Source organism: Pleurodeles waltl, chromosome 5, assembly GCF_031143425.1.
Source record: "Pleurodeles waltl isolate 20211129_DDA chromosome 5, aPleWal1.hap1.20221129, whole genome shotgun sequence".
Lineage (NCBI taxonomy): Eukaryota > Metazoa > Chordata > Amphibia > Caudata > Salamandridae > Pleurodeles > Pleurodeles waltl.
Window position 1 is genome coordinate 1,722,006,423 of NC_090444.1, and position 22,573 is coordinate 1,722,028,995.

Here is a 22,573-nt window from a genome sequence, read left to right on the forward strand (position 1 = left end):
CAACATTTTTGGCGTTGGTCCACTTTCAAATATTTAATGGCAAAGAGCTATCTAGTGGAGAAAAAGTAGGGGGGCGTGGCCAGCAGCCGATGAAGCTGCACGTGTAGAGCGGCTCTCCGGGGCCGAGAACGGGACCCGGACCGAATCCTAGCCATCAACTAACCCCGAAAACCCCATCAAACTCGATTCCAACACTGGCGATCCCCTGTACAGCATTCGGAGCAGTGGCGGCATCCTCGAACAACTAAGAAGGAAGAAAATTCGATCGAACCCTGGAGCTCCAGAAAAACCAAGATGGCGGCCGCATGGGGAACCGGGCCCCGCTTTACAGAAATAACTAAGCCCTTCGACCCTAAGATGCGATCTCGACAATCCGACTCCCCAAACTGATGCAGGGAGGAAGCGGCGACCCATAAGGCCACATTAGGAGAAAGGAGAGGAGCAGCAGCGTGATCGAATCGGTGCGGGGCCCGGAGGCCCGAAAACCCAAGGCGGAACTGGCACCCAGGCGAGGGGGCACACTGTGACACCAGGCTCCCGAGGGCGGCGGCACCCACTAGGAGCTCCCGGCCCGAAGCGGCTGGGGGCATACAGCATCGACTAAGACCCTGGGTGAACGGACGGGGCCCGTCCGCGGCCGAGAATGGGATGGCAACCCAGATCCCGCAAATCTGAGCAATTAACCACCCGGAGGCCGGAGAGAAACGGGGGAGCAAACTAAGCACTCAACCAACCCAAGCGCAGTGAGTATCCAAAGATCCTAGCACCTCCTAGAGGCATAAACACCCCCCTTCCCCAAAGGGCCCCCGAGAGACTACTCCAGAATCCCCACAGAGGCGACCGGGCCCCAACATCAGAACTAGTAACATTACTGTAAACCAACCCATTGGGGGCCCCCATCCCGACACGACCGCGAACTTGCAGCACCGACTGGGACCCTGAGCGAACAGAAGAAGTCCATCCGCGGCCTAGAACGGGATTGCTGCCCAGATCCCGTAAACCCGAGCAACCAACCTTCCAGAGATCGGAGAGACGGCAATGGAAACGGGGGAACAAACTGAGCACTAAACCAGCCGCAGTGAGTAACCAATGACCCAACCACCTCCCAGTACAAAACCCCCCCGTAGAGCCCCCGAGAGACCACCCCAGAGTCTCGCTGGTAGCGGCTGGGCCCCGCCGTCGTCGTCAGAACTAATAACATTAACGCTGGCCTACCTGGCCGCGCACTGGCCTAAGCAGACCTGTCGAACTAAGAGAACGGCACGCCGACTGCAACTTATTTACCCACCTGCGTCCCGGGGGTGGCGCCGCTGCGTTGGGGGCTGCACAAAACGATTACCCCCTCGCTTAAAACCCTAATCATCTATCTGACTAAAGTAACGACCTTTTGAAGGTCTGCCCTCTGAAGACCATAATCGGATGCCCATATCCTAACCTGCCGCAAATAGACGCCCTCACCTCTACCAATACAGGACAAAGCTAACAAAATGGGCAAGCCCAAAAAACGAGATGGTCAAGACCAAGAAGATCCAACAGCAGACAAGACGCCCAGACAACCTCTCCACTTGGCTTCCCAGAGCACAACAACTCAACAAGAAACAACCCTGGATACAATCCTACAAGCCATAAGGGAATCTCGCGAAGCACTCAAACAAAAAATAGATAATCTAACGGTGGACTTGTCACTGCTGAGAGACGATCATCGAAAACTCACAGAAAGAGTGGGGGCAACGGAAAAAACATTAAATGCGGTGACATCTACTCAAAAGACATTGACTCTGGAGACGTCAGATTTAATATCCAGGATCAAAACCCTAGAATCCAGAGCCGAGGACGCCGAGAATCGATCCCGGAGGAGCAACCTGAGAATAATCAAAATACCGGAAGGTATGGAACTCTCGGCATCGAACACTGAGACATTTCTAGAAAATTGGCTCAAAGACACAGTCCCGCCGGAGGGCTTTTCGGCATTCTTTGCGTTAGAAGGAGCACACCGAGTCCCCGGCAGACCACCTCCACCGGGATCTAGACCCCGCCCGATAGTAGCAAAATTACTGCACTTTAAGGACAGGGACTATATCCTCTCGCAAACTCGTATTAAGGGGGAAATCATTCTAGACAACCAGCGTATCATGGTATTCCCTGACTTCACCAAAGAAATTCAAACCCAGAGAGCTTCATACAATAACCATAAACGAGCCCTACGCGAGAAAGGCATCAAATATGCAATGCTCTTCCCGGCTAAACTGAGAGTTGAACATGAGGGCAAGACACACTTTTTCTCAACCCCACAGCTGGAAGGTGATTGGCTAGAAACCCTAAATATTTCATCTTTGAGCGAGCCGAGTGGATCATCCCGCGCCCTGGGCAGGAAACGCGGTATATCCTCTAAAAGAGCGCTAGAAACTGCACCCTCCAGACACCAATCACTACAAGGAATGCGCGAAGCAGTAGATGCAGTAGCGACCTTGAACAGAGGAGCCCCACACCGCTCGCAAACCTCAGGGGATGCCTCGGACCATGACTCGAGCTGCGGGAGTCTTTCAATATCATCCCAAGACACTTGCACCAATCTACCAAAAGTGACCCCCAGAACGGCGGAAGAACTCATCTAACCCAGCAAGAACCGGTCAGTGATCACCCAATTTACCAAGCAATCACCCCCTATATACAACCCCTGTAGAGGCGAACCTTTTAGGCAACCTCCAGTGTACAGTAAACCTCGAATACTCTTTCACAGGAGGCAAATATACCTCAGCCGGGTCCCCGGATCGTCCCGGGGTGTAAGCTCTCGGCCCTGACACACTTCCCACCTCCAATAGGAAATAGGATAGTTTATATGGTTTGGACGGGGAAAGTTTTGTCATCCGGTCCTGGGGAGAGGGAGTTGGGTAAAGTTCGAATTAGAGTTGGGAATGGGACAACTCATGCAAACACAATCACTTTAGAAGGCAGATCTCAAACTAAATATAGGTTGACTAACTTAGCCTCACTCGCCGCAGAGCCGGTGAATAACTCTGCCAACACAACCAAAATTAACCAAGATAATGACTACTCACTATAAGATTATAACCTGGAATGTAAGAGGCCTAAATAATATGTCCAAACGATACAAAATTCAGAACTACCTCAAGCGAAGGGGGATACACATAGCCCTACTACAAGAAACTCACCTGACAGAGCAGGAAGTTAAAGCCCTTAGCAAAAGATGGAGAGGTCAAATAATTGCTACTAACTACTCAGCCTATGCTAGGGGAGTTCTTATGTGGATCCGTCCCGGGGTCCCTTTCCAAATAATCCACAAGGTTATCGATAAAGAGGGAAGATACGTATTAGCAAGTGGAAGATTAGGTGGCAGAGAAGTGACAATAGGAGGAGTATACACCCCCAACCACGACCAAGGTAAATTCCTCGACAGGTTATCGCTAGAATTAGGTCCTCTTCTAGCTGGCACAAATATAATCGGAGGGGACTTTAACTGCATTACCAGTAACTCCCTGGACAGATCGCACCCCCCAGTATCACAATCCCAATCACTGAAAACGGCGAAGCAACTCATAGAATGGCAGCAACACTTGCAATTAATAGACTGTTGGAGAACACATAATCCACACTCTAGGGACTACTCATACTACTCACCTGTACATGATCTACATGTTAGACTCGATACCATCCTGGTATCCCCTGAAATACAGAGCGACATGGTATCCGCGGAATATCTTAGCCGAACGATTTCTGATCATAACCCCCTGATAGCTTCAATGGCCTGGGGCAGAGGGAGACCGACAATCCCAACTTGGCGCCTCAGACCAGAAATGCTCGAAGACGAAGCGTTTAAACATACTTTACATACAGCTATCGGACAGTTTTTCAAACACAACGAGGGTACGGCATCTACTAGATCCATTGAATGGGAAACATTTAAAATAGTTATCCGTGGAAAATGCATTGCTGAAAATATAGGGGCCCGAAAGTCAATCGAAGCAGAACTCCTTCAACTGGAAGACTCTCTTAGAGACCTGTAATAGTCGAAATCGAAAACTCACAGGGCACACACGTTTACACCCAAAAAGACATTAACTCTGTCTTCCAAGAGTACTATGCACTCCTATATGCCCCCCCCACTATAACACTGACCCCCACCCAGTTACGTGAATTAGAGTCCCTCACCACCCCCAACCTGTCAACAGCAGACAATTCGGCTCTAGCGACGCCTATATCGATCACGGAAATAAAAACAGCAATCCAAAGCATGGCCAAGGGTAAAGTACCAGGAGCGGATGGGCTTCCACTAGAATTCTACCACCAGTATCAAGACCTACTAGCCCCCCACCTCTGCGCATTGTATGCAGAAGCATGGAAAAGTAACTCCCTCCCACAATCCACCAACACTGCTATTATGATCCCACTGCTAAAACCAGATAGACCCGCCACAGACGTCCGCTCTTACCGTCCCCTATCAATGCTCAACATAGATTACAAAATTTTAAGCCGGATTTTAGCTAATAGATTACTCTCCCATATGCCATCATAGATTCACCAAGACCAATCGGGTTTCATACCCAATCGTAGCACATCCCAAAACATTAGATGCCTCATATCAATACTCCACTCTTTGCCCCCGAACTTACCACAAGCAGCGATCATCTCGGTAGAAGGCATTTGACAGCTTAAGATGGGACTATCTGGAACAAGCTATGCTAAAGTTGGGGCTGGGCAGAGGATTTGTAAGGTGGACCAAACTATTATATACTAACCCTACTGCAAGAGTAAAAACAGGCAACTACATTTCCCCTTCGTTTCAGATTGGCAGGGGCACAAGACAAGGATGTCCATTATCCCCCCTTCTTTTCGCAATCGCAATAGAGCCCCTAGCGCATATGGCAAGAACAGGCCTCCATTATAGGGGCATCCCAATAAATAATTGGAACCACCACATCACATTATACGCAGATGACATGTTGCTCTTCCTACAAAACTTAGAATCAGATTTACCTGGGGCCATGAGAATGATGGACAGTTACGGAACTGCCTCCGGACTTCGGATTAACTGGAGAAAGTCAGCCATTTTCCCACTACGCAAAGAGACCCCGGAGCCAAATGACACAAGAGGCCTCCCCTGGTCTCCTAACACATTCAAATACTTAGGAGTAAAAATTTACCACTCAGTAAATGACCTACTAGAAGGAAACATACAAGGAGCACTCAGAGGGATCAGAGCCAGTATGCGCTTTTGGGAAACACTACCACTAACAGTCACAGGCAGAGTAGCTCTTCTTAAAATGATAGTGCTGCCCAGATTGCTGTACTATTTCTCAACTATCCCACTCATAATCCCGAAAGCAGTATTCAAAGAGATAGAGTCCATGTCCACAAACTTCATCTGGGGTCCGAGTAAACATGGCACTAAGAACACTCCAGAGACCTACATCTGAGGGTGGCCTTGCCGCCCCAGATATGGAGTTATACTACTGGGCAGGACAACTTCAATGGGTCGCAAAATTATTATGCAGCCCCCCAATTGAGGCCGAGCTATGCCTTCCCTTAAACTGCCCCATAGACAGGATACTGGGCATAGTACTGAACCCCCGGAAAACCAAACAGCTGCTCCTGATAGAATGGGAGTCTGCTAGGCACTGTTGGTCTCAACATCTGAAACGCTCCCGCATTAATACCCCTTACACCCCGGAGGCCCCACTGTCCTGCATGACCCATATCTCAGGGAAGCAAAGTATTTCAGGCCTCAATAAACTAATTTCGCATAATATTACTAAACTAGGAGACCTATACGGTGGAGGGAAACTCCTCACATACACTGAGCTACAAACACAATATAACCTCCCCCCCGGTTTATTCATTACCCATAACGCCATCATTAAAATCGCTCAAAAACCTGGAGAACTGGAATCCTTGAACCCCCCACTCATAATAGCAGCGATACCATTTGCTCCATTGGGGATCCAAAAGGGGTAGTATCCAGAATTTACAAAGCACTACAAACCAGCACATGCCTACCCCTAGAAAAACTTAAAGACAAATGGCAATCGGACTTAAATATCGCTTGGGATGAAAAGCAATGGGACCAAATCGTCTCTCGTATCTATCCAGTTTCCAGAAATGCCAGGTTCAAATTAATAAACCTATACATTTTTCACAGAGCCTACATGACCCCACACATTATCTCCAAAATCTACAGAACAAACTCCTGAAGCTGTCCTAGATGCACGGAGCCAGCAGCCAACCTTATACATATGCTCTGGAGCTGCCCCCAACTTAACACATTCTGGGAAGAGGCTTTTGCTAAAACATCAGCCTGCACTGATAGATTATTAATTAAATCCCCGGCAGTGGCGCTACTGGGGGACTTTCCACGCCCGATAGCTCTTAAAATCTCCAACAAATTTATAGACCTTGCTCTAATCCTAGCAAGAAGGGAAATAACCACAAATTGGAAATCACCAACGGGCCCACAAATATCCAGATGGCAAAACTCTTTAGTGAAGTGGGCAGAAGCAGAAGGAACGTCACTGCTTCGCGAGGCAATACGCGAACTCAGACCAAGAGATGATGCATCCCAATGGGAATTAATCCTGGAAAAACTAAAATCACCAAATGCATTCTCCGAAGAAGCAAACAGAACCACTACGGACTCAGATACAGACTCCAACGCAACACAGGAAACCTAATGGCTCTGCGAACGAGGACAGAAACAACTAACAATTGAGTCCTGCCAAATGTGAATAATTTTTATATAATTTGTAGCATGAGGGGAGGGAGGGGGGAACAGTTAATCTAAGCACCGTTACGATAATGTTGTTGTTATTGTTATATTCAAAAATTGGAATAAAATCTTTAAAAGAAAAAAAAAATAGTGGAGAAAAAGTATTCTCAATGCTCAAAAATAACATAATAATTCAGAGCTGCATTACAGTAAATTGAAAACTAGGCAAACACAAAACCTGGTGTATCATTGGTGTCAAAGACCCTGCTGCGATGAATGCAGCTAGTAGCAGCGCTGTCATAGAGTTATTGAAGATGTTCTAGATCTTGATATACAGACGATACAGTGACTCCCTTTCTCTGCTAATAAAGGTATGAAAAACCAAGGACAATACTAGATAATGTTCTGAATTCTGCACAAAGGAAAGCATGTTTACATTATCTATTGACCGAGTCACTGTGGATTTCTTCTACACTCTGATCTGTCCAGAGGATCAGGGTGTAGATGCAGGCAATTGACAGCTGGTATAGACACAGACATGTGCAAGGGACCATCTAGCACACCATTTTTATAACCTACATCAAAATTGAAAATTCTTGAATTAACCTTCTTTGGAAAAGAGACACATATGTTGTTCAATTTACTGAGTAGGGGAAAATAAATGAAGCCAAATGAGGCTTGTGTGCACATTTATAGGGTGATCAACAGGCATATTGCTCTCAGGCGTTAGGTGGCATTCCGGTCCTGTTCTTACATGCCAGCGGGAATTTGATGTTACACAGGCTAGGATGTAGTTTACTTATGAATATCTTTGCCATCCTGAGTCCAAAAGTATGCTCCACCAATGCTTACATTTCAGGCAGCCATGGTTAGGGTGGTTCACCAGGGCAGAAGGAGATGCTCAGGGAGTGAACAGGGAAAAGGCAGAAGGGAAAAATGCTCATTCTTAGACCTCTGTATAAAAGTCATTGGTGAAGAAAAGTTCAGATAACAGTAATCCTATATTTAGATTTTTGAATGTGTGGATTAGGGGCTTTCATTATGGGCGTGCAAAGTTCCCTGACTCTCTGCTTCGCAAACTCCTTCTAAGAAGTTTCAGGGCTTTACAAAGCAAGACTAAGTCAGTGTTATCACACTAAGATCAATACTGGTTGTTTGTATTTGATTCAGCATGAGATATTATTGAAAATCCACTTCTGCCTTTTCACCCTTCCGTCCGGGTTGCAGATGGCCCAGAATCTGAAAAATATGGCCTGATATTTCTCATCGGTTAAAAACGAGGGCTCTTTTTATGTGATTGTCAGGAATAGGTCAAGGTCCAGTGTGAGGCCTTGTTTGGTTTCCTTCGTGCCAAACTTGGGTCACTCTAGGCTTAGCGCATTTTTGAAACACCCTAGAGCCCCCAGAAAAAATGAGCAATTGGTGTACCCTTGGAACAATGGAGTCTGTCTTTCTGAAGACGCATTTTACATAATGTTCTGGAGGGGCAGGATGTAGCTCATTTTGCGAAGCCTCCTTGGAAGTGCACTAGAAGAAATCGTGTGACATCCCAGCTTTTTCGAGATGCATATTCCCAAGGATATTGTCTCCTACTTATTGATACTGTCTGTGACTTGACTCCCTCCTCCATGAATTTATTGTGTGCCCTCCAGTGCTTAATTTGTAAATAAAAACGTGCCGGTCCTCAAAGCAATTAAATGTGCGAGTACCAGAATAGTGAGGCAGCGTAATCCTGAAGCCATCTCGGGCCTCATTAATCCATTTACAGTCACTTCCTGCTCATTCTCTTACTCTTACAGCTTTCTGCTTTTCCCCTTTCTGACGCTTTTTCATTTTTCTCTCCCTCCGTTTTTCCCATATGTGACTTTTGCTCGCAGTAAATTCTTGAGGCAGAAAAATAAGCGCAGGCCCTCAAAAATAAGTGCAAGTGGTCCGCACTGGAATCAACAATCACAAATTAAGCACTGGTGGCCTATGTCTCTAGTGAAGGTTTCAACCACGCATCACAGCCAGGCTGCAATTAGAGGTTTTGCTTCCCACTTTGCCTAGCATCATCAGGGAATGTAGATCAGTTGACACATGTGATCTCTCCACTCGTTGTGTCTCACCCGTCCTCAGAGCTGTGACATGGATGTGTCTTGGGTGTGTGGACATACCAGCAACAATTTTAAAGTTTAATCTGCTATAAAGCGTAAATGGGTAATTTCTGCAACTAGGATTAGGACTCGGAACTACAGTTACCTTTGCCCAAAGGTTGCAAGTTCTTCCCACCACTACGAGTCACAGTGTCACTATGCTCTCATCTGCAAAGGGTTAAATAACAGCGCTTTGCAGTGGGCACCTCACACATGTGGGCACTGGTGTCACTGCGTCTGCTAGACTAGTAGGTACGCCCCTACTTCATATAGCAAAGCAACACCTTTTTTGAACGCTTTTCAACCATTTTCAAGCTCTTTAATATACAAATATTTTAGAATGCGTTAATGCAGTGTTCACTCTCATCCAGGATGCTGTGCATGATCAAGTGCAGCAAAGCCATGACACTTTAAAAAAAAAAGATTGATCATTTTGGAATATGCCAAGGAACAAACAAACAGCAATGCAGTTTGGGCATGGGAATGAAATCACAAAAAGGAAAGAAAAAAAATGGTAATTACAGATTGTAAATATCAATGTAATTTACAATTCGCGGACAAGCAGAGCATACAAATATATGTAAATTAATCTTTAAACAGAAAGAATAGCGTGAGCAGTGTGGGCTCAACCCTGGCTGGCATTGCCAGACGCCTGGGACGTAGGGGGGGAAGTGGTAAGCGTGAGCAGGTAGCTTCACCCAGCGGTTGCCAGATATCCTTTGGTCTGGAACTCACAGGTTGCAATGTAGCGTCCAATTCATTATTTGTGTCACAATACGTGAGACTGGCCAGCCAAGAATGTGTGTTGGGCATGTGTTTGGATCCCCATCGGAGTGCTATCTCTCATTTAGCTAACAGGAGTGAGAGGCAATGAGGCATCTAATGGTCTTAGGTAACTCGTCTGTGTATCCAAGAAGAGCCACAAGCGGGTCAGGTCGCAAAGACCAATCGACAATGGGTGGCAATTTGTCATACACCTCACACCAAAAAAATGGATCCCCCGGACAGGTCCAGACCATGTGAAGAAAATCGGCATTTGGAGCGCTGCATTTGGGGTAAGCAGAGGAACGACTCGAGTCAATATGGGCAATGTCTTTGGGCACGATATATATCTTCCTAAGGAATTTAATGTGGACTAATTTATGTCGCTGGTCGGGTGAGACAAACCTGGTTCACCCGCAGCATGCATCCCAGACTTTCTTCGATAATGGACGACTAAGATCAGTCTTCCATGATTCCCTGAGTCGGACGTCCAGCAACGGAAGAGCTTTAATACAAGTTAGATAGAGTCTGGAAACCAAGCATGCCCCTGTGTCTGCAGTAGCCGCCAAGGTAAGTGGAGCGAACTCGGCAGTAGCCAATGGATATGTAGCATAATGTGCCCACACAGTGCATTGCAGACGGCAATGTACAAAGTGTTGTAAGTCCATGGCATCTGTGAATCGAGTATCTGTGGTGCGTGAGAATATGGGAAAACATCCCCAAAGGTGTGTAGTTGAAAAGTGCGTAATGTGTGCTGGACTAGTGCCTCTTGAGTGATAGGTATAAATGGATTATTGATCAGTGCCAAAGCTGGAGAGTACACCATGTCACAATGAAGCATACGAGCCAGTTTGCGCCATGTCCAGCTGGTGGTGGAAAGAGTTTGAATATCTCTGCAATGTAGTGGGACACCCCCAGCAAGAGGGCATTCAGCAGGACAGGGGTCGAAAGGTCTCTGTCTGGGATGGAGTAGGGGAGGCTAGCATCCGGCTGATACCAGTGATACGTGTAATGGCACTATGCCACAAGGTAGTAGAGCTGGAAGTGTGGGACACCAAATCCATCCTGCTCATACGGGAGAGTCAAGACTTCCCAACAAATGCATGGATGGCGATCAGCCCATACCAAACGGTTAATCAGGCTACGAAGCATTACAAAAAAATTATTGGTAAGCTGGATCGAAATGTTTAAAAACAGATATAAAAATTGCAGGAGTGACATCCGGCCCGCCATGGATATCGGTGGTTTTACTCGTCTGTCTGCCTGGGCTGTAAATCTCTCCACCGCAGGACCATAATGGAGTCGCAGCACCTGCTCCCTGTCTCTGTGTATGTGAATACCAAGGTATTTCACCAAGTCGGGGCACTAATGCAAGGGGAGCGCCGTCTCAGGTGGCTGGGCAACATCAGTCAGTGGGAAAAGCTCAGATTTAGTGCAATTGATACAAAGCCCTGAGAATGCGCCAAAAGAAGTCACTTCTTCCAATATTGGAGCAAGGTTGATTTCTGGGTGATGGACGAACAGCAAGATATCATCCGCATATAACAATACCAACAGAGGTCCTGTGGTCCATCGCAGCCCTCTATGTATATGACTTTTACACAAGTGTCGCACTTATGGATCCACGGCCAGAATGAAGAGCAAAGGGGATAGAGGACATCCCTGCTGTGTGCCTCATGTTATGGGGAAGAATGAAGAGCGCTCACCATTAAGCTGTGTGGCTGCTGTGGGACGCGAATACAACAGGGAAATCAGCTTGGTGTAGCCCAGGGGGAACCCGAGCTTTCGAAGGACAGCGTGCAAAAAGGGCCATTCAAGCAAGTTGAACGCCTTTTCAGCGTTTAATAACGCATCCCCTTCCGGAACCTCAGGGGACACTCTGTTTAGCACCGCAAATATAGTGCGTAGATTAATGGAAGTTGAACGGTGTGGAATAAGGCCGGACTGAGCGGTGGAAATGATTGTCTCCCACAAGAGGGATAGTCGTGTAGCTATCATCTTGGCTAAAATCTTATTGTCGAAATTAATCAGGGAAAGAGGGCGGTAAGACCCGAAATTTCGGTAACAGAGCTATGACCGTCTCTCTCATTGATTCAGGGAGGACCCTGGCCCAAAGGGCCTCGGCGTACACTGAGAAGAAGTGATTGCTAAGAACATCCTTAAATTGCTTGTAGAACACTGCAGTAAACCCATCTAACCGCGGGGTGTGCATCCCGGATGATGAATCTATCACTTGTGAAATCTCGTCGACAGAGAAAGGCTCACTAAGGACTTGTGGTTGGGCAGATGTCAACCAGACCATAGCAATATTGTCAAGGTAGTCCTGTAGTGCCAGACCCAACTGCCCTGTTTTAGCAGTGTAGAGGCTGGAATAATATTTTAAAAACTCTTCCAGAACCTCGGCAGTGCCAGCAGCAATAGTGCCATCAGGTCTTTGAATTTCGAGTATATGGGATACGGGGCAAGTTGGTCGAATCAATCTGGCAAGCAGTCTCCCAGGTCTATCACTCTCCCCATATCTACGGGCTTTAGTATACTTGCCCATGTATTGCACTTCTCGCTTCGCCAAGGCGTTAAACTCATCAAGCAGGAGCCCATGATGACCCAGATGGGGGGCAGTGTTGACATCTGTGGATTCACGATCATTGTCAGTGAGCTGATCCTCGACCCATCCAAGGCTGTTACGTATCTCACGCAGTACACCAGAGTGTGTCGAAATGCAAATACCTCTGATGTATGCCTTGAAGGCATCCCACAACACCGCCCAAGTGTCCTCTGAACCCTCATTTAATTTTAAACAGTTGAGCACTGATTCACACAAGGAGAACAGTGCGTCCAAAAGTGCTATGTCCGGGAACCTCCAAAATGTTCTGCCGCTGCAGACCGCAGGCATAGAAAGAGTTAGTAATATCGGAACGTGGTCAGATAGTGTCTGAGGGAGAAGCTGAACCACCATGACCCACTGTGCAGTAGTACCCTTGAGAAGCCAATAAATTATGCTGGACCAGGTGCCGTGGGGTGCAAAGCGGAAAGTATAAGTTAACGCACCAGAGCCGCGCGGTTGCCAAGGGTCCTGAAAAGCAAAAGCGGTACAGAGATCCTGCAACACCCTATGGGGAACGGGGCTTTGATGATGGAGCATACGAAGTGGTATCTGACACTGGATCCATTGCCAAATTAGAGTCCCTACCCATAAGGATGTGATCTGTGTTGAAGCAATCAATATGTGAATGAATATCTCTGAAAAATTCAGGAGTGTCAATATTGGGTGCATAGACATTGACTAGTAGGATCCTGCGGTTATTCAACAGCCCCGCAACCATCACATATCTGCCAGCGGAATCAACCGCGGTCGACAGTGGTTGAAATGGCACAGATTTGTGCATCAGAATATAAACCCCATGGGAGTAGGTGCTATAACTTGTAAAGTGCCGGTGTGGGCCCCAAGTGATAGCAAATGGGGGTGCCTTTCCAGCTGTAAGGTGTGTCTCCTGCAGGAAAGCAACTTGCACCGCATGCCTGTGAAGGTACTGCAGCACCATCCTGCATTTACGGGGATTGTTTAAGCCGCATACGTGCCAGGACAGGATCATGAGTCCCAGAGCATTTTTGTGTAAGGAGGCAGTATGTTCTCCGTGTGAGTCATGTGTAGCCATCTGCGTAGACTGTGGAGATGAGAATAATCTGCATTGCAAAACAAAACAACACTACATTGCGCAACTTGAGAACATAAAACACCCCTTCCACCTCCCACACCCGGGCTACAAATACCAGGCGAAACCCACAGAACCCTAAACAAAGAACATTAGGACTAAGAACAAGGATTGTGGTATTGACAATGGGAGCATGGCAACGCAACCACAGGAATCTCCCACAAGGCAAATAGAATTGACAGTGAAATATGGGTGAAAATGGCCAAATGTATGATGTGCTCTTTCCACCACAAAGGTTGAGGTGAAGCCTTGGCGTCCTAATAGACCTGTAAGCAATTTCTCTACAAAGAAGTCAAGCCGGACAGTATTGGTACATTTCGCAATTCCGGCAATGCGCAAGTTATTGCAATGCCCCCTGGCTTTAAAATCTTTGTTCTATATAGCCACAGTTTTCAGTCTCCCCTCCACTCTTTCAAGGCGCCTACGCAGTGTTGCTGTGTCATCCTCAATGGCGGAAATTCATCCCTCCACACCCTCCAGACGTGATTGTTGTTTATCCAAATGACTGCTCGTGCTGTCAAGTCTGGTGGTCAGTGAGTCAAATCTATTATCAATGGCACGAAATCCAGCCCTCAACTCTGTCAATATGGCCTCCGCTTCTTATGATCGGTCATGCATCTGACCACTCTGGGACTCCTCCGAGTCCCTCGTCGGAGCTGTGGCTATTTCTGTTTGCTGTCTTTTCTTAAATGGGAGTTTCCATTGTTCTGGGTCGCCACAGCCATTGCCACCTGTGGCAACCCCGCGGCACCTACTGGCTCCGGCAGTGCACCAAGCAGTAGCCAGCGGAATCTCCAATAGGCGATTGAAGCAACGGTCTCACCAGCAACAGGTCACCGGCAGATCAATGGATAAATGACTCAGTGAACCCGCATATATGGAGGAGACTTAGTAGCACAATGCCTTAAAGTGATAAAATATTGAAAACCCACTCAATGAATTCAGAGTTATTTATTGAAGTCCATTTCCAACAGAAATTGTAGACAATTGAGCAAAAAGCCTTAAGGTCCAAAGTTAATTGTAAATGTCCATTTTAAGCAGGAGTCGTTGACATTTTGGACAGAAAAGCCAGAGAGCTGACATGTGTTTCACCTCCTTTGGTGAGTTGACCTGCGGCTTTTTCAAGGCTGCAAGATATAGATTGTAAAGGTTCAGTTTGTGAAGAAGCTGTAATGGGACTAAAAGGTGTGTTTCATGCAGATTCTTGGATGTGTTGTAGAAATAAGGAGTGCATACAAGTGCCCAGTTAGTTTAGTGCAATTATATAAAATGGAAGGTGTAATTAAGAACACCGCCTTGTGAGGGGAAGTATCCAAGAATTCCTAGGAGAAGGAAAGAATTACCGAGCAATATTGTTGATAGCTGACATGTGATAAATTGTAGTAAAAATAATGATTTGCTCTACTACTCAAAGATGAGTCATGCACATCTAGATGTGCTATGAATTAGTACAACAGATGCTGGTGAAGAATGGTTAGTAACCTATTTTCATTGTAGGTGCATGGTACAGAATCATTTTAGTGATGTTATATCATATTACCAGTAGATGACATAAATAGACAACTCATACCTAAGGCGTCAACAAAGTACATCCATTTTAAGAGCACTTATTGGTTGGTCATTCTATTCCATCTATTTAAAACATTGATATCATTTAAAATATATTAGTAATTATGGTGCTGTAGAACAGATCACATTATAGGTAAGTATGTAATTGAATACTAATAACATGTTCTTTTATGTCTCTAGTCATGAGCAGGAATGTAGCCAATAATAATCTAGAGTAAGAAAAACTGTTGTGTACATTTTAGGAATTGCAAAAACGTCATATATATATATATATACATGTGCATAGTACTTCAAACTGATCAATGCCCCAGGAGAGAAAACTAGTATAAATAGAGATGTTCACGGCAGCTCTTTAAAGAGATCAAGTGGTTCCTATAATTTATAAGTAAACCGCAAATGAAATGTACAGTGGACCAAAAGTTACGAAGGTAACTAATCTGACATGCTAAAGAAGTTCGGAACAATTCACAGTTCAGGTTCATAACCCAGGAGGGAATGTGGGTTAACTGAAAATATTACACAGTACGTTTTAGGTTAACAAAGCTACAAGTGGCGTTTGGTTGAATAATAATTTATGTCTGAATCGGGACCGGTGTATCGATTCCTATTAGAATCGTATGTTATCTGCCTCTGGTTTGAGTTATGGGAGGCGGCAGTTAACAAGTCTATTTGTTTGGCTAGAGCATTGGAAAAATATTCGTGTAGGAGAGTGGGCTCGTGGAACGGTATGCTCTGTGCCCTTGTTTATACTTGGGCACCTTACCTGCCTGTGAGCGAAGATACCAAGGCCCTCATTACAACATTGGCGGTAAATCCCGCTTACCGCCGTGCAGAAGACCGCCAACACACCGCAGCTCGGAATCCGCCAAAATCCAGACACCTACACAAGTCCGCCACACCAAAGGTCAGTGATAAACTGGCGATAACAAAACCTCCACCGTCACGCCAACAGGAATACGCCTACACTATCACGACCCACGAATCCACGCGGCTGTCTTTCAACTGCGGTAAACCATTGGCGGTACACAACGCCGCGCTCAAAATACACACACATTTAGAAAACACAACCACATTGGACAATTCGAAATACACACACCTGATACACATACACACACCACTCCCACACACTCAATACAATATAAAACACACACCCACATCACCCACAATCCCTTACGACCAGAATTGCGAAAGAAGGCCAGAGAGAGACACCACCATCAACAAACTAGCATTCACAGGCACTCAACACCATCACTCACACACATCCACGCACCTTACACAACACACACAAACACATCCCCTCACACATCACAACACACACCACCTCACACATCACCCACACCACCCCATGGCACTGTAAAGACACCTCAGGTTTTCTGAGGAGGAGCTCAGGGTCATGGTGGAGGAAATCATCCGGGTAGAGCCACAGCTATGCGGATCACAGGTGCAGCACACCTCCATAGCTAGGAAGATGGAGCTATGGCGCAGAATGGTGGACAGGGTCAACGCAGTGGGACATCATCAAAGAACACAGGATGACATCAGGAAGAGGTGGAAGGACCTACGGGAGAAGGTGCGTTCCGTGGTCTCAAGACACCACATTGCAGGTCAGAGGACTGGCAGCGGACTCCCACCTCCTCCCCCACAACTAACAACATGGGAGAAGCAGGTCTTGGCTATACTGCATCCTGAGGGCCTTGCAGGAGTAGCTGGAGGAATGGACTCTGGTAAGTCAAATCTTTAACTACCATATCCCCCACCCTACCTACGTGCCAACACATACTCCCACCCTCACCCCGTCACTCCAACTCCTCACATATGTCCCATTATCACAACCCACACATCCCAACACCAAGCCCTGCATGCAACAACAAAGCATGGACACCCATCACCAAAGCATGTCCACTACAGATACCCACACAGACCCCAAAACAATTATCACACAAGGTCCTACACAAGAATGTAAGCACTGGGGTACAGGGTCACCCACCCATTGCACACCATGACACACACAGATGCAAAAATCATGCCTTTACTCCCCTGCAGGACCCCTACCCAACGTCACCGGACAGGAGGTTCCAGACATGTCCACCCCCCACAGAAGAGGCCCACAGTGATGACAGCAGCTCTGTCCAACTGGATCAAGATGACCAGCCCGGCCCATCTGGGACCTCGGGACAGTCGGTTCCACTGACACAGTCACAGGCCACCACAGAGCCTCCCCCTCAGGAAACACCAGCACAGCACCCACCCAGCGGGCCCATACCTCTGTCCCCAGGACACGTCAAGCAGCAGTGTGTCCACCACTACAGGGAAGCCAGGCAAACCCACAAACCCAAGACCTGGGGGCAGTGGCAGTAGGCACACGGTTCAGGGGACAGAGGCCCAGGAAAACCGGGGAACTGGGAGGTCTGCTGTGCGACAAAGGGAGGACAGGCCCAGGGAACCCACTCTCCAACATCTTGGGAGTGTGCCATCATTCCCAGGAGACGATGGCAACGGTACTGGCCAAGTTTCAGGAGACCCAGCGGCTGCAGATGGAACAGTATTTGGGGTTCAGGGAGGAACTCAAGTCCATCAATACCACCCTGGGCACCATTGTAGGGGTGCTGAAGGACCTTGTGAACACCAGGAGGGACACTGTGGCACAACAAGGAGCCCCTGACACTAGCCTGGACGATGAACTGCCCACCACCTCTGCCGGCGCTAGTGGACAGGAGGCACCGCCACAGGACCACAACACCAGCACCCCACCCCCTGCAGATGGAGAACCACCCCGCAAGCGGTCCCTGAGATCCAAGACAAAGACAGAGAACAATGCCAAGACCCCCGCCAAGAAATGAGACCACCCTGAATGTCATCCTTCTATCCCACTTTGTCACCCTGTCCATCCTTAAACTGCCCTGGCTTCACTTCCTATGCCCCTTTGGACAATGCACCTGTGAGACTAATAACTGGACTCTGCCATGGACATTCCTCCACCATCACCCCTGCCCATTTTACAACCCCCTCCACTATCTAGCACTTAAATAAACACCCTTGAATCACAAAACAATCTGGATTCAGTCTGTGCTTTCACAAATGTGTATTTGCAATAACTGAGGGAAAAAAAAACAATGTCCATTCTACAGTATTGTCAACATACCTATGTCACACAGCTCTAGTCCATGAGGTAACATAGCAGAGGTCACACAGTGGGAGCCACATCTATGAAATGGAAAGGCAAAGTGACAATTCAGGGTCCATACACTGGGTGAAAGTGACAGACAGATGATAGGTCTAACAATTTTATCAGATGTAGGAGGCAGTGATGTCTTCTTACCTGTGTCTCACTGGAAGTATTGCTGGATCACATTGTTTCTGTTGTCTATGTCCTCTTCTTCTGCTTTCTCTTCTTCACTGTCCACAGGCTCCACAGCTGCCACAAGACCTTCTTCTGGACCATCCTCCTGCCGAAAAGGCACCTGTCGTCGCAAAGCCAAGTTGTGCAGCATACAGCAGGCCACGATGATGTGGCACACCTTCTTCGTGAGTAGTAGAGGGAACCACCTGTCATATGGAGGCACCGGAACCTGGTCTTCAGGAGGCCGATGGTCCTTTCTATCACTCTCCTAGTTCGCCCATGTGCCTCATTGTAGCGTTCCTCTGCCCTTGTCCTGGGATTTCTCACTGGGGTCAGTAGCCATGACAGGTTGGGGTAACCAGAGTCACCTGCAAATGTTGAGGGAAATCTGTTAGACACACACTAACCCTTAGGGACAACCCCAGACCCAGACAACTATTCACAGGGCATGGGTCCTTGTCCTCACCTATTAGCCACGCACGGTGCCTCTGGACTTGCCCCATCACGTAAGGGATGCTGCTATTCCTCAGAATGGAAGCGTCATGCACTGAGCCAGGAAACGTGGCGTTCACATGGGAGATGTACTGGTCGGCCAAACACACCATCTGCACATTCATAGAATGGTAGCTCTTCCGGTTTCTGTACACCTGTTCACTCCTGCGGGGGGGGACCAAGGCCACATGTGTCCTATCAATGGCACCTATGATGTTGGGGATATGTCCCAGGGCATAGAAGTCACCTTTCACTGTAGGCAAATCCTCCACCTGAGGGAACACGATGTAGCTGCACATGTGTTTTAGGAGGGCAGACAACACTCTGGACAACACGTTGGAGAACATAGGCTGGGACATCCCTGATGCTATGGCCACTGTTGTTTGAAAAGACCCACTTGCCAGGAAATGGAGTACTGACAGGACCTGCACTAGAGGGGGGATTTCTGTGGGATGGCGGATAGCTGACATCAGGTCTGGCTCCAACTGGGCACACAGTTCCTGGATTGTGGCACGATCAAGTCTGTAAGTGACTATTGCATGTCTCTCTTCCATTGTCGACAGGTCCACCAGCGGTCTGTACACCGGAGGATGCCACCATCTCCTCACCTGCCCCAGCGGACGAGCCCTATGGATGAGAACAGCGAGCAGAGTCAGCCAACACTGAGGTAGTAAAAAAACAATTTTATTGCACACATTTGTCAATACGCTATGTGCCTGTCTCTGTGTATATACAAGGCCTATATATGTGTGACGCATAAAAAATTGATGCCATGTGCCCCCTGAAATTGCGGCTGCCTGACCTATAATGTGGGACAAGGGGATATGAGGTAACTGCGCTGGCGTTCGACACCGTCGCGGTAGGCCGTCGAAGACCGCGGCGCAATCCTGCATTGGTTAACATTGGGCCCTATGGGTTCCAGGAGCCAATGATGATGTACGCCGGTGGTGACGGTACGCACCGCCGCGGACGTGACTGACATTTTTTGTCTGTTCACTCACTTGATACCTGATCTTTGACAGGAGAGGACCTACCCTGAAAGTGCTGCTGTGACCTCAGTCTGGAAGCGATGATGACTCATGTGTCTGGGGAAAGTGCCCCTGCCTTCACATCGGAGGAGTTGGATAAACTAGTGGATGGGGTCCTCCCCCAGTACACAATACTCTCCGGTCCTCCAGACAAACAGGTGAGTACACTGTGAGCATGCTGTATGGGCAATGCCTGTTTGGAGTGGTGTGGATGGAAGATACGGGGGTGGGGGAGATGAGGCCTGCATGATCGGACAGTGAGTGTATGTGCGTCAGGGCAAGGGTGGGAACGTGGGACAATGACTGTGACGGTCCGGACGGTTAAAGTTTAAAATTTTCCCCTGTACTATTTCTCTAGGTCAGAGCCCACCAGAAGAAGGATATTTGGCGTGCCATCACCAAGGACGTCCGGACCCTGGGGGTCCACCACAGACGGAGCACTCACAGCCGTAAAAGATGGGAGGACCTTCGTTGCTGGAGCAAGAAGACGGCGGAGGCCCAGCTGGGGATGGCCTCCCAACGTGGGAGGGGTGCCCGTTGCACCATGACCCCCCCTGATGTTCCGGATCCTGGCGGTGGCCTATCCAGAGTTGTGCTTGAGGGCATCACAGCAGCCACAGGGGGGTGAGTACCATCACATCCATCTGACTCTGCGTGCATTGGAGGTTTCTGGGTGGGGGAGGTGGGCAGTGGGTTCCCCTAGGCTAGGGCGAGCTTAGTAGGCAAGGACCCTTTGTGAGGCAGGCTAAGTGGCACCCCATCCCCACCAGTGGTAAGAGCCATCTACACATAGTCAGGCTCCTGTGACTTCCATGTGTGCAGCAATCGGGCATAGGCCATGTACCCCATGTCCCTGTGATTAATTAGGGAACGCTAAGTGCATGGCGTAGTGCAGAGGGCTGCTGTGTCTGTAGTGTCCGCCAATGGTAGCGGTATTGTATGCACTGAACATGTCTTTCTTCTTTCTCTCCCCCCTTTTTGTGGTCTCCCTGTTCTTGTGTGCATTAGCATCATCAGGCGGAGGAGCTGTGCACCGGAGCATGAGGGAGCTGCATCCCACATGGCCCTGGAGGGCGAGACTACGGACTCTGAATTCACCAGTGGGACGGAGGGCGAGGGGAGCTCCACGGCGGGGACAGGAGCTGAGACCAGCAACACCAACTCTTCCTCTGATGGGAGCTCCCTTGCGGTGGTGGGCCCCTCTGTGCCTACCCCATCTACAGGTACAGCCGCCACCCCCCTACCAGTACCACCCTCCCAGCAGCCCCTCAGCGTATGTCCTGTGGCCGCTCACCCAGGAGGGTGGGCATCTCCTTCGCCCCAGGCACCTCAGGCCCTGCCCCAGTCAGCCCTGCTGCCCTCAGTGAGGAGACTATTGACCACCTGAGATCCCTCACTGTTGGGCAGTCTACCATTCTGAATGCCATCCAGGGTGTAGAAAGGCAGTTGCAACAGACAAATGCATACCTGGAGGGCATTCATTCTGGCCAAGCAGCCCAACAGCGAGCATTTCAGGGTATGGCCTCTGCACTGATGGCAGCCATTATCCCTGTGTCCAGCATCCCCCTCCAACTTCCTCCACCCAGACCCAATCCCCAGTACCTCAGCCTATCCCAAGCACACCATCAGACCAGCATGCACACATCTCAACACACAAGGGTGGCTCTGGCAAACATAAGCACCACACATCCCACAAGCACCCACACAAGCATCATACCCATGCACACATACCAACATCTACTGCCTCCACTGTGTCCCCTTCCTCCACGTCTCCCTCCTCCCTCCCTGTCATGTCTCCACTCACACCTGCATGCACTACATCTTCAGCCACTACCTCTATCACCAGCACACCCATCACCACACACCGCTCACGTGCACTCACCACCCCCACTACCAATCACACATCCCCTGTGTCCTCTCCCAGTGTGTCTGTGAGCCCTCCTCCCAAACTACACAAACGCATTCACACACCCACCCAACAGCAATCCACCTCACGACAGCCTCCAGCCCATGCACCTTCACCCAAAGTCAGCATACGAACACTTCCTACAACTACTACCTCTTCCTCCACTCCCAAACCCCCTCCATCTACCCGTCCCAGTGTGTCAAAAAAGCTTTTCCTCTCAAAGGTTGACCTCTTCCCTACACCTCCCCCCTGTCCGTCCCCTAGGGCCTGCCTTTTCAGGTCCCAAATCAGCACCTCAGCCACCACATCACCGGGCACAGTGGTACCAGCAATATCCGGATTCTGGAGTGCGCCAAGCAACAGGGCTGCCAGTATCCCAAGGAGCGAGTCCAAGGACATTCCCCCACCTCCAAAACAGAAGCGGTTGCCCACATCCTGGAAGGAGAAGGCCAAAACACCTGCCACCAAGGGCTCAGCCAAGACAATAGTTGGGAGTGGCAAGACAGCTGCGCCACCATTCAAGGTGGGGAAGGGCCTGAAAAAGAAAGGCAAGTCAATGTCACCGCCAACCTGCACGGCGGACAAGACCGGCACCGCCACCACGGACACCGCTGTCAGCACCCCAGATACTGAGCCCTTCACCAGCACCGCTGGCACTGTGCCCTTCAGCAGCACCACGGTCAGTGAGCCCGCCACCAGCACCGCTGCTACTCACACCACTGCCAGCACCGCAGTCTGTGAGCCCGCCACCAGCACTGCCGCTACTGACACCGCCCCCAGCACAGCAGTCAGTGAGCCAGCCACCTGCACCACAGTCAGTGAGGCCGCCACCAACACTGCCGGCCCAATGACCGCCGCAGGCACCCCCGCCCCAATGACCGCTGCAAGCACCGCCACTACTGACCCT